The sequence below is a fragment of the Apostichopus japonicus genome, chromosome 17, assembly GCF_037975245.1.
Source record: "Apostichopus japonicus isolate 1M-3 chromosome 17, ASM3797524v1, whole genome shotgun sequence".
In the NCBI taxonomy this organism is placed as follows: Eukaryota; Metazoa; Echinodermata; class Holothuroidea; order Aspidochirotida; family Stichopodidae; genus Apostichopus; species Apostichopus japonicus.
Window position 1 is genome coordinate 25,175,299 of NC_092577.1, and position 13,094 is coordinate 25,188,392.

The following is a 13,094-nucleotide window of genomic DNA, read 5'->3' on the forward strand; positions in this document are numbered from 1 at the left end:
GTATACAATGTAGCGTTCAACGTGACGTGAAAAGGACACGGACCCAAAGGCCAACAGAACCAAAACAATAAAGCTCTACAAACCAGCCCAAAAAGCCAACTCCAAACCACAAACAGAACCCCCAACCCATATTATGTAACGACCACACAACCCCCCCCCCCCACACCTAACAACTAACCCACTCCAAAACTTCATCCGGGGTACACCGTCCCGATAGTAGACAACAGGCCTACGCATTACCTCCGAAGTTTTCCCAATATGGGTATTTTCAGGCCCCTAGCAGTGTTCCTCCTTTTCTCGTCAACCTTCATCGAGTGGACCTCCCTGTCAGGAGGTCCACTAGCGACCATCGTGTCCGGTATAGCGGCTGCGGGTAGGGTGGAAGGGCCACTCGAGTCAATGAGATCAGTGGCCTGTTTCGTCTCCTCAAACCAATCGGAGGACTCCTTAGCCACAACTACTAAGGCTGTAGTGCAGTCCTCCATTGGCGAGTCAGAATCTGGCCCACTTAATGTCTCTTGGGCCAGTTGTCTCGGGGCCCGACTAATATCACCGATAGCGGGCGTAGCTACCGGTGTACCAGTACAAGCGGCATCCTGCTCCGCATGCCACTCCGCTAGTACCATCTCCGCCGTTTTGTCCTGCTCTGCCTCAGTGGGCAGTCTGGCAGTCTCGGCAAGTTCGATTAGGGAAGAGGTCGGACACGAAAGGGGGAACAAAGCCTCCACCGGGGCGCTAGTGTCGGACACTGGGGCGATGAGAGGAGCATCAGGTGGTACGGTGTCAGAGGCCGGAACGGGGAACGCTTCAGCCACGCCCGTAGCCACTCTCGCGGCGTATGAGCGGTCTGGGCATAAACGGGCGAGATGGCCCGTTTTACCACACGAGTTGCATACGATATCCCCTTTTTACTCGGCCAGGGTACGCCCAACCTGCAAACAGCGGCTACACCGCTTGTTCGGGCACAACCTGGCCTCATGCCTTTCCAGCCCACACCTCCAACAAGTGCGAGGCTGGCCCGGGTATGCAATGTGGGCCCCTGTGACCATTAGCCCGCAAGGTAGAGGGGATATCGGACTTCCATTCTAACTCGTCTAGTTCCCGGTCTTGACACCCTTACATTCAAGGAATTCCGGCTCCTCGTAGCCGGTCACTTTCCCAAAACGCCCCAGTGTCCGCACAACAACCTGTTCAGACATGTCCAGAGGGAGATCGAGGACTGTCACCCACACCGAACTGTCATACGGTGTGACCTTCAGTCCCTCAACTCCCTCCAATACATGGACGCGGGTAGCCTCCGAGGTGAATCTAACATCAAAACAATTCATACCCCGGAGAGGTTTACACGCTGAAGCGCGTGAACCTCTCCAGGGACCTTTAAACCAACAGAACGCAAATCTGAAAAAAACTTGTCCGGGGACGACCTTAGCCTCCCCCGAAAAACTCAACAATAAGATTTTGCTGTCACGTCGAACCGCCATGACAGCTAGGGGTGTGGTAAGCCACGCAACTAAGAAAACCACAAACCACGAAACAAAGCTAAACTACACTAAACAAACTACAAACTATTGAAAGGCCAACGTAAAAAAGACTGTGTGGTCAACGAAAAGTGGAGAGCAGCCGAAAACATGTCTGCACTCCACGAACACCAACTGCCAACTAACTGTGAGGAAACAGCGTGGTTATTTGATCGACTCTTGCCCACAGAAAGAGAACAAATAAACCTGGTCTGTGACGTAGAAAAGCGTCCAGTGGAAGCGACAGAGGTGAAACGTCTCACTGACAAAGATCCAGTTTTGGCACGTGTCAGACAATACATATTAGATGGATGGCCGCAGCAGAGAAATCTTCGGGAAGATTAGTGCTTTTTAGGTGACCCGCCATCCAAAATGTAACTGCCAAATGGCACTACCGAACCATCCCATTCTGATAAACGAAACTCAGGTCAAGGGAGCCCAAAATAATTATGCCCAGCGACCTGCAGAGACAAACCCCAACCACCCACTCAAACATTCGAAAAACCACAAAAGAACGACCAGCACGCAGCGAAACGAAACACCCCAGCACACCACCGTCCAAAAAAGGCAGCCCCAGATAAACGACGAAAATCGCCTTCAACATGAAGGCGAATGTCACACTTCACCGCCTCCAGGACTGCCTGCCAACTGGCAAATTTCCCCCCTAAAAACCACATCACATCTATTCCGCCAAACATGTTTTTTTTCACAATAGAGCAAACAAAAATAATACGGTGCAACACAGCAACCGAACAAAAACTACCCTTATAAAATAAAGCCCTGTCCTACCGACCATGAACGGTCTCTCGTTACACGGTCGGTCCAGGTCTGAACCACTCCCATAAGTTTAAAACAAAGCAACAATGCCAAAAAACATGAGCGGTACTCTCTAAGCTGTCACAGCCGGTCCTTGGGCACAGTCCATCACCCAATCGCCAATGATACCTTTTTAGGTTGGTCACCAAGGCACCGTGTGCAATTCTCCATGCAAGATCACGGAGCCTGCAACCATTCAGCCTTGAATGCACCGAACGCCATACTTCGGCAGAATGACGTCCCTGTAAAGAAATTGCATTGAAGGCCCTATCCCGCAACGAACTGTGTGAACGAGGGCCACAGGGGGCAACAGGGGCAACTCAATCAGAGCGGAGCAAATGACACGCACGACCCTGTTTGGAATACTAGGTATCATGCCCAAGACGAAGGCAGCGCCTACACTTTTTATTTGGGCAGCCCTTGGCTTCGTGCCCGGTCTCCCAACACCTGAAGCAGGTAAGGGGCTGACCGGGGTAACGCACGTGAGCTTTATGCCCGGCAATAAAAAGGAAGAAGGGAATGTCCTGCTTGAGGTCGATCCGAACCTGTCGGTGCCCGTTCAACACCCCAGGGGCCTGAGCGTAGGAGCACATTTTAATGGCCTTGACAGCCTGGCCAAACCGACCTAAAACAGTTGCGACAAGTTCCTGACGCACCTCTAGTCCTACGTGGATGACAGTTACCCATACGGAACGTTCGCATGGGGTAACTGTCAAACCTTCAACCCCACTCAGCAACGTGACACCCTTCTGCCGGGTCACGTCACTGGTAAAACGTAGATCATACGTATTACGACCCTGGAGAGCTTGTAAAGCATCAACCTCTCTAGGCACAACAACACCCTTACCCTTTAAAATACTAAAAACTTGCACCGGTGGAACCGCTTGTTCACCTTAAACATTTTGGAATCACGGCGCGGTGCCATGATACCGAAGGTGGGTAGTCCACAGAGGAGTAACAAAAACAAACTACAAAAACAAACAAACTACAAACGATATACGATAACTATATACAATATACGCACACACCCGCCTGGCGGGAAGTACAGCACAGTACAGTAAGGTAATAAAGTAGCTGTAGTATGTGGAGAGCGAGAGCAAAAACACGTCTGCACTCCACGAAAGCCAACAATGAGCTGAGTCTTCTTGCAGTGTCATGCCACAGGGTTCAGACTATTTTGTAACAAAATGTTTTTCACATGAATGTTGACAGAGATTAAAATGTGTTCAAATGTACAAGATTTAACCAAATCAATAAACTCTTGGTGATTAAACTACACTGATGTAGTCATGACCCCCCCCCCCCCCCGCCAATCACTATGGGCGGCACACCACTATTATTTTTTTCTGTCCTTAACTATTGACTTTGGATATATATATTTATCAAATATTTCTGGAGTTTTCTGCAATCAATAATGGAGAGCAGTATTGTAGGATTCTACTGCTACATATAACTGAACACAGCCTTGGTGGAGCAATGTATTGTACTAACCTGATTTGAAAAATGCTGTGATGGGCTGCGTCCCTTTAATGCCATGAACTCGAGTTCGCTTGGACACTCCTGTGGGTCTTTCAGAGTGCCGACGTTTTGAGATGCATGTCTCTACAAGATATTAAATAGTAGAAAAATGCTGAGGACTTAATATTACATTCAAAGTAGGATTTTCTTATAAACCTGTCAACTTGTAAACACTTCTCTTATTTTGGGTGTCTGTGGAAGACCTGAACTACAATATCGAATGAGGAAATAAGTTTTACCAGTTTGTTTGATTTCTCATTCATTTTAAAGTTTTAATGATATCCTTTTTGGTTCCTTGCTTTTTGCAAAGCAAGGAACCTATGCGTTCAACTTGGCGCGTGTGTGTGTGTATGTGTGTGTATGTATGTGTGTATGTGTGTGTATGTGTGTGTGTGTGTATGTGACGCTTGGCTTGTGTACATGATATCTCAATAAGGAAATGATGTATCATGATCAAACTTGTTGGGTGGATAGCCCATAGTGAGAGGAAGATCCCTATTGTTTTTGGTGCCCGCAAAGGTCAGTTAGATGCCAAAAACCAATATATTAAAAACAGCAACAACTCCCATTGACAGGGTCCGACATGGTTGATATTTTGGGAGTAGTTGTGAATGGGGTAAGGGATCGTTTCCAAACATAACGGTCATGTGATCTAAGGTCAACAAAGGTCAATTAATGATAAAAAACTAGTATTTTAGCGATAACTTGAACAAAATGTCCGTTAGAGTTGGGAGTTGCTTTAATGTTATCCAATTGTCGACCCGCATCTGGGTGACCTTTGACCTCAATTTGACCTCTGGTGACCTTTACGTGTTTTTGGGGATTTTTACAGTTTTGATGCTATTTTCAGATGTCAAAGGTACCTCCTGATCATAAATGTCAATAGGTTGACCCCATGTGACCTTTATGTGCCAAGTTACATGGGGTCAAAGTTTTTCGGTCGGAGTTAGGATGGTTGTACAGACTTGTCGTTTTGTTTTTTGGAATCAGGAGATTAAACTACATCTGAAACCAAGGTCAAAGGTCACATTAGAAAAAATGTGCTTATTTTGGGAGGAAACGAGCAAAAAAGAAAATGTTTGGTTTTGATGCTAGATTTGGATATCAAAGGTACCTTCCAATCAAAAATGTCAATTGGTTGACACCCGTGTGACCTTCGTGTGTGAAGTTATATGAAGGTCAAAGTTAATTTTCACACATTTAATGCAACAACTCCCAGTTCCAAGGTGTGACATGGTTGATATAAGTTGCAAATGGTATAGGGGAATATTTTCAAAATTAACGGTCATGTGATCCGAGGTCACCAAAGGTCAATTAATGTTAAAAAACTAGTATTTTGGGGATAGAAAATGGGCAAAGAAAAAAATGTTTGAATTTGTATAGTTTGATGCTCTATTTAGGTCTCATCAATCAAAAATGTCAATAAGTTGACCCAAGGTGACCTTTGTATGTTAAGTTATGAGGTCAAAGTTAATTTTCACACATTTAGTGTAATAACTCCCAGTGCCAAGGTGTTACACAGTTGATATTTTGAGACAAGTTGCAAATGGTATAGGGGAATATTTTCAAACTTAACGGTCATGTGATACAAGGTCACCAAAGGTCAATTAATGATAAAAACTGGTATTTTTGCGATAACTTGAGAACAAATTGTCCGTCAGGGTTGGGAGTTGCTTCAATGTAATCCAACTGTCGACCCGCATCTGGGTGACCCTTGACCTCAATTTGATCTCTGGTGACCTTTTCGTGTTTTGTGTATTTTTACAGTTTCGATGCTATTTTCAGATGTTAAAGGTACCTTCTGATCATAAATGTCAATGGGTTGACCCCCGTGTGACCTTCGTGTGCGAAGTTATATGAGGTCAAAGTTAATTTTCACACATTTAATGCAATAACTCCCAGTTCCAAGGTGTGACAAGGTTGATATTTTTTGTAGTAGTTGCAAGTGGTATAGGGGAATATTTTCAAACTTAACGGTCATGTGATACAAGGTCACCAAAGGTCAATTAATGATAAAGTAGTATTTTTGCGATAACTTCAGAACAAATTGTCCGTTAGGGTTGGCAGTTGCTTCAATGTAATCCAATTGTCGACCCGCATCTGGGTGACCCTTGACCTCAATGTGACCTACTTAGGTCTCACCGATCAAAAATGTCAATTGGTTGACCTCCAAGTGACCTTTGTGTGTGAAGTTATGTATACAAGTTTAGACATTTAATGCAATTAAATCTCAATGCCAAGGTGTGACATGGTTGATATTTTGGGACAAGTTGTGAATGGGGTGGTGGAACATTTTGAAACTTAAAGGTCATGTCATCTGAGGTCACCAATGTTATCATATCTGTTGACACGCTTGTAGGTCTCATATATTTCTTACATTTTCAATGCTATATTTAGATCTCAAAGTGCCTTTTGATCAAAAATCCGATCACATTTTGTGATCACAAAAGTGTTGGCTTTAGTGTTGGTTACTTTATGGGAACAAGTAGGACCACAATTACTAGGACTATTTGAGCCCAATCTTGCTTGATAATATTATGTGTATTGTCATATACCCCAAGCAAGGAACCACAGTGCCCTTGGGCTCTTGTTAGGATCAACATCTCCCGGCCGACGAAAATATTAGACGAATGGAAGAACGAAAAAAGAAGGCAATGGAGGTGGGGAACAACGCAGAACGGAATAGGTTGCAGCGGACTATAAATAGATACATCTATAGGAAGAGGAGTGAACACTTCGAGAGGATAGCAACGGATTCCACGTCATTATGGAACTTTCTGAAATCAGTGCGGAATCCTCACAAAAATGATAACAAGGTCACCATATCGAGGGAGCTTGGATCTAAGCTAGACACCCACTTCGGCCGATTCAACAGTGCGGTTATAAAGGACATTACTCTGAACTTACCGCATCGCTCTGTCAATGACACTCCTGGAATAGAACGAGATCAGGTTAAAAGGCAGTTTAGACTCGTCAAGCGAGGTGTCGCATCAGGTATTGATAACATACCCTGGTGGGTTTTTAAATATTGCTCAAATGAAATTGCTGACATTTTCACAGTCATTTTCAATGAAAGTATTAAACAGTATGATTCCATCTGACTGGAAACATGCCAAAACTACTCCTGTGCCCAAAATTTGCAGCCCTGCTTCAGTAAATGATTATCGCCCAATTGATATATCAAGCATAGGGTTCAATTGTGTGCAAAAGTTATCACTTTCGTATGTCACACAATCCATTGATGAACATGGTGATCCAAATCAGTTTGCGTACAGAAAAGGTATCTCGTGCCCTGATGCAATCCTCGCCCTTGTCCATGGCATAGTGTCTGGGCTAAACTGTAAACAGACGACGATATCTAAGTCCCATTGTGGACTTTTCAACTGCATTTAATGCAGTCCTGCACAATCGTCTACTAAATGACCTGTGTAACTTCATCGATGAGCCATGGCTCATTCATTGGCTTAGGGATTTCATGCAGGGATGGTCAAGACAAGTTAAACTAGACAAAGGCGATACAACAACTTCTGAAATCAGAGTAGTTCCACAAGGTGGCCCCCTATCAGCCCTATTGTTTACTATTTATACAGATTGCATTCGCTCTAATTGCTCAGTAATTAAATATGCTGATGACACTGATTTATCGTGCAATATCACCAAAGGCTCCCACCAGCAAAATCAGCATGAGTATCAGGATTTTATCACTAGTGTATCACATTGTCGCCACACTCATGTATATTGCTCCTCACTTTCCTGTCCATATACGGGAAAGGGTGTTTGAGGCCTCTATCTTGCCAAATATAATATATGCTGTCCCGGTCTGGTATCACTTTATCCAAATAAAAGATAAGAAAAGATTTTTAAGTTTCCTCAGATACTGTGAAAGAATCTTTGGATTAAATCATAACCTACTTAAAGATAAAGTTAATACCGCTGCTAGAAAGGAATTTGAGAGGCTACTAAATAACATCCAAAGAAATGAAGGACACCCACTCCATTGTGCAATAAACTCTCTGTGCAATAAGACAAACTACAATTTGAGGAATGCTGCAACAACTCCCAGATTCAGGATTGAACTTTATAGGAATTCTTTTGTTTATAGGGCGTCCATGTTCATACAGCATGGTGCTCTAGAACCATTGTTGTGATTTTGTTTTTCAGTGTTTTGTCTAGTATTTACTATTTTATATCTTTATGATAATTTTATTTATTTTCCTATTTATAAATTTTTAATGATTTATACTGCAAATAAAGAATTGAATTGAATTCATCTCGATTAATCAATACCTGGAACGTTTTACCGCTCTCACATTGCTCGCGTGGACCCGCTCAAGCCTAGTTTCTATTATTGTAAACTGGTCATACATACACGTTTTTCATATAAGGACACTATGACATCGATACTGTATAATAGCCAGAACTAAGGACGCTTGGAATGGAGGAATCGTCTCAATCATTTTGTCTTTTAAGCGTCGGAAAATCACTGCTGATTATTATTAAATATTATGAGGGTATAAAACAAGTGGGATGTGTGACAATACCGACCATAATGTAACCAGTAGTATTACTGGTTTCTCGGCCTTTTGGCTAAGATCATGTGTAGTATCTGTTCCCTTCGGGAATGGTGATACACACCTGACGATGATCACACAGTCACAGTCCCGATGCAAGGGGACTGGGGCTGAGAGCGGATCAGTCGTTTGGTAGTTTGGTTTTCGTGCCCAGGTTCTTTCCTGGGTGACTTTTTCTTAAAAAGTACCAGTAGTATTACAATTTAATTGATATATCTTTCAGCGTAACCTTCGATATACTGTAGATATAAGATTAAACATTGATTTTCTCTTTCCTCAATTACATCGTGATCCACAACAACTAGCAAAATGACGAAACGGATGACAGCCAAATCCACGACAGCCCAGAAGGACCATCACCTCCAGAATCGCCCCACCATCAGGTAGTCAGGCTAAATTGCTTTTTTGAAGTATAGTAATCTATCTCACTTCCTTGAGTCACCGCATCTTAACTCGTTTCTCCTTTGTTGAAAACCGCGATAAATTACGGACATGTAATTATCTGAGAGCCGGCATTACTTTACAAAGCTACTTTACTTCTGTATATGCAGACCGAAAGTGTGAAGTTCATTAACGCCAGACAATCAATGGCTTTAATCCTACTTAATCTTCACCAATCCTAAGTAAAAGAAATACAAGTCGGGGATGGGGGGGGGGGGATGAGGAACAGTATATATTATGGTATTTAATATTGATTTATTTATTCACCGAACCTGCCGAATTGGCACGAGGTCCAAGACGAGAGCGACCAGCTTGAACAGGTAGAGGTAACATTTTTCTGTTGAGATATACGTGCAGGGGCAAATGAGAAAACAGGCCTTGCTACATTTCTTGTTCAAGATTTGAATAACTTATAAGTATTATTTAACGAGGGGTGGCTAATGCCAAATTCCATTGCAACTAGTATAGCGCACATATATTGTAACTTGAAACAGAAACAAGTGGCATTAAAAAGTCAAGTTGGTTGGGTAAACACCGTCCTGTGATGGACCTAACCCTGTTTGTATTCTTATTCATCTCTTAAAATATACACTGGCAAATCTGTGTGATGAATTACATTAACAAGTGAACCTTTTATTCTGACCCTGCAGTATTATATCTCTGCTCTAAAGCTGTTTTTGGTTCCTTGCTTTAGCAAAAGGAACCTATGCAGTCAGGTTGGCGTATGTGTGTGCTTTTTACGTGACCCGCCATGCGGGATACAAAACGTCACGGCCAAACGGCACTACCGAACCATCCCATTCTGACAAACGAAACTAAGGTCTAGCGAGCCAAAAAAACATACGAAGTAACATGCAAAAATGTTACCCAAGCACGACGACACGTACAACACTGATGGGTAATGTGAAACACAGCATCACACGCATTAAAACAATCGAAGACCATTAACAGGGTTGTACTGCTGAGTTTTTGAAGAAAGACTACAAAACAAACCAACTGCTGCTGAAGAAACAAAGTGTAAACATTCAAGAGTTCTGCTGCCGCCATTGGTCTTTATTATGACTTTTCTGTCAATATCATTGGTGATATGGACATTTTGGCTTCCAGATTAAAGGTACGAATCAAACGTCTGGGAGGTAAATGCCCCTAAAAAGGTCAATGCCCGTTCCCTTCTGCACATATTATATGACATCACGGTCACGCCAATACTTGTGTCCAAATGCTTCAAAACATGCCATTTCTTTCATTGTTGATGTTGGGTGTGGAAAATAACCTTTTCATCCTGAATTAAAAAGTCTTGAATTTCAATATATCAACACTGAGGGAACCCTTACGGATTGATAATCCAACACAATCGTAGTTTAGAAAAGGTGTTTCTGCAGGAATTTCTCAACCAAGGCTTCCTACACAATGAGTTTTCTCCTGGCAACTTGAATCCAGTGTAATGACCATTGGCTGGAAATTCACTTCTGATCCTTTGGACTGCACATGATGGTAGCACAACCCTGACGTGTCTTGCTAGGAACCCCAAGTATATCATTGAACCTGTTTGACCGTAGGCTATGTATCTGTACTGCCTGGGAAAAAAATTATGAAAGTTCAAAATGTATTAATGTTGGCCCACGATGTCCACAATAACAAGCAGGCATACAATGTACAGTTATGGTTACATTTGTTGTGATTTTACACCTTCCATGTATCATGAAACATTCTTTTGTTTCAGAAAATTTATTTCCAAAACTCCAGGCCAAAGTACTAGCCAAGTAATAATGAGTAGGAAATAACACATATGCCTACCTAGCATGGCTGCATAATGCAACTTACATCCCCGAGCCAAACTTTCAGTATGCAACCAACCGTACTAGTACTACACACTCTACATATGGGTTGTAAGTTTCCGTAACACAACGCACAATACGGTTTAGGGTGTTCCGCGAATTCAAACAACACATGCACAAAATGGACTGGATTTTGTTTTTAAATGCTTCGTTAATAAATTCTTACCACGTTGTATGTTCCTTGCAATGGTTTCGAACGGATTTCATCTTCGATATATTGTGGAGCTTCAATTTCGGCTCGTTTAACAGGCTCGAACTGATACGGTTCTAACACCTCCGCTCCACCCTCAACATTCGGTTCAATACTGGAATGATCATCGCCTTCACTCTATGCTTCGAATATGAGAAAGGGCACTCTAATTATAGCCCAATTTCACTGCCTGGTGAAGAACCATTATCACTTTGAACTTCGGTTGCCGCAATTGGTTCTGGATCCGCCATTTCACAGGAAATTTTGATTTGATATCGCACTTGTGATCGGTGTTTTGTTTAGTAACTACTGGTGGTATGTGTACTTGTCTACTGTGTACGTGAATGGTATGTTCGGAGGATCGTAAGCAGCGACAACAAATGTGTTCAAAACGTGACGTCACATGACGTCATGCGAATCGGAAAATTTTCGAGTAAAGAAAGTTTCAAACGCCGAAAAGGGTAAATTCATTCTAAATTTTCGACTCGAAAAATCAAGTTTTAAACTGGCAGATTGGTTGATACATGTTCTAGAGAACATTCTTTGATGGATCCCAAAAATTTTGAAATTTTCGTGTCATGGCCACTTTAAGATACAAACCAATCAGATTGCTAGCCATACATGTTTTCCTTCTTCAAATGCATGCGCCTCCACATCAGATAAACTAAAGCAAATATGGCTTAAAATAGTGATTGAGTACTTCATGTATGCTGTTATGCTGTTATGAGTACTTCATGAATGCTGTTATGTAGTGAATAATATTACCTGCAAGTTATACAGATTCAAAGATACGCTAACTGGTTCAAAAATTGCTTATCAAGATAAATTATTTTAATAATATGTGATATCTTTTATGTCCATGATACTTTCAAAACCCAGGCTTGAAATAACGTTGATATGGTGCTTTTAATGAAGACAATATGCTGGAATTTCCAATTCACAAAAGAGGAAAAAAGCCTTGAAGGGTTACAATGTTAAATGCTTTGTTGGACCGATATGCACGGTCGGAGCCAGTGGGAGAGGGGCCAACTGGTACTTTTTTTCCAAAATAGCTTACGTGCCTTACTGGCCCAAAAAAAATGGCCCTGCTGTTGAAAATGTGGTTTTGGATTTCGTAAGCCTTTGTCTATTGAATATTTCATTTTAATATTTATTTCTAGTTTCTATATGCTATTTTTAATATGGCATCTCATATCTTTTTGTAGCACAATCACAAGAATATAATTGATAGCATACTAACACATCAAATAATCATACATATTTAAGTTATCGGACAATGTGTACCAGCTTATAGCATAACGAGTTGTGAATGTGTATGAAAGACTCTTTTTGATGTTTCCCACCCCTACCCTCCCGATATTGCATAATGTCGAAAATAGTACAACATTAATTCCCGTACCATGATTACTGAAAACGTCATTGACCAAAATGAAATATAACATGGTGGTACCCACGAATCAAGCTAAATATATATTAGCAACGGCTTATAACTAAACATGTTACCTATTAATTCATTAGTTGAAGTGTTAAACGAAGTTACTGATTCAGAGTAACCCCACCCCCACCCCCACCCGAAAAAAATTCAGTCAAACTTCTGCAAATCAATGAGGAAATATGAGCGACCATGCCAAATGGAAGAAAAAATAGTGATATAGGATACCATTATTTGTTTTGCACATCTAAAACGTGGTTCCACACATGAAAATTACGCAAGTGATAACCTGTTTGTAAGTTGTGCAAAAAATAATAACAAAAGATAGCTGTTGATGAATTACACAATGTAAATATTTGTGCATAACTTCTATGTATTAACATTCATGTTAGTCGTTTAAGTGATCAATATTAGTTTTGGAATTGAAATCATCAGAAGTGAAATATCGAACTTCGGCGAAATCCATATTAAACAACACTATTAAGAAGAGCCAACGAAACATTCAGAGAAAAACATATCAACAATATATGTTTTAGTTGTTCACGTGCAACTTGATAGAAAAGAGATTGGGTGTGGGGGGCACATGTGCCATAGTGACTCATACAATGCTAATCTGACATTGCTAATTCTATTCTATGTCATGTGGAAGCCTAAGACCACCTTGGTGAAGTGGAGAATAATGTGGTTCTCTGAAAGAGTCAACCGTCAGTGGAGGTCAATAAGGTTTGAAGTTTACATTTTGCCAGCATTAGGGATGCACCGGATCCAAAT

The 13,094-nt window shown here is 41.7% G+C and overlaps 1 pseudogene; it reads left to right on the plus strand.

The window, feature by feature from the left end:
* The first annotated feature begins 8,418 nt into the window (after positions 1 to 8,418).
* Positions 8,419 to 8,643, plus strand: LOC139957839 (U2 spliceosomal RNA; annotated as a pseudogene).
* The last annotated feature ends 4,451 nt before the right edge of the window (positions 8,644 to 13,094 follow it).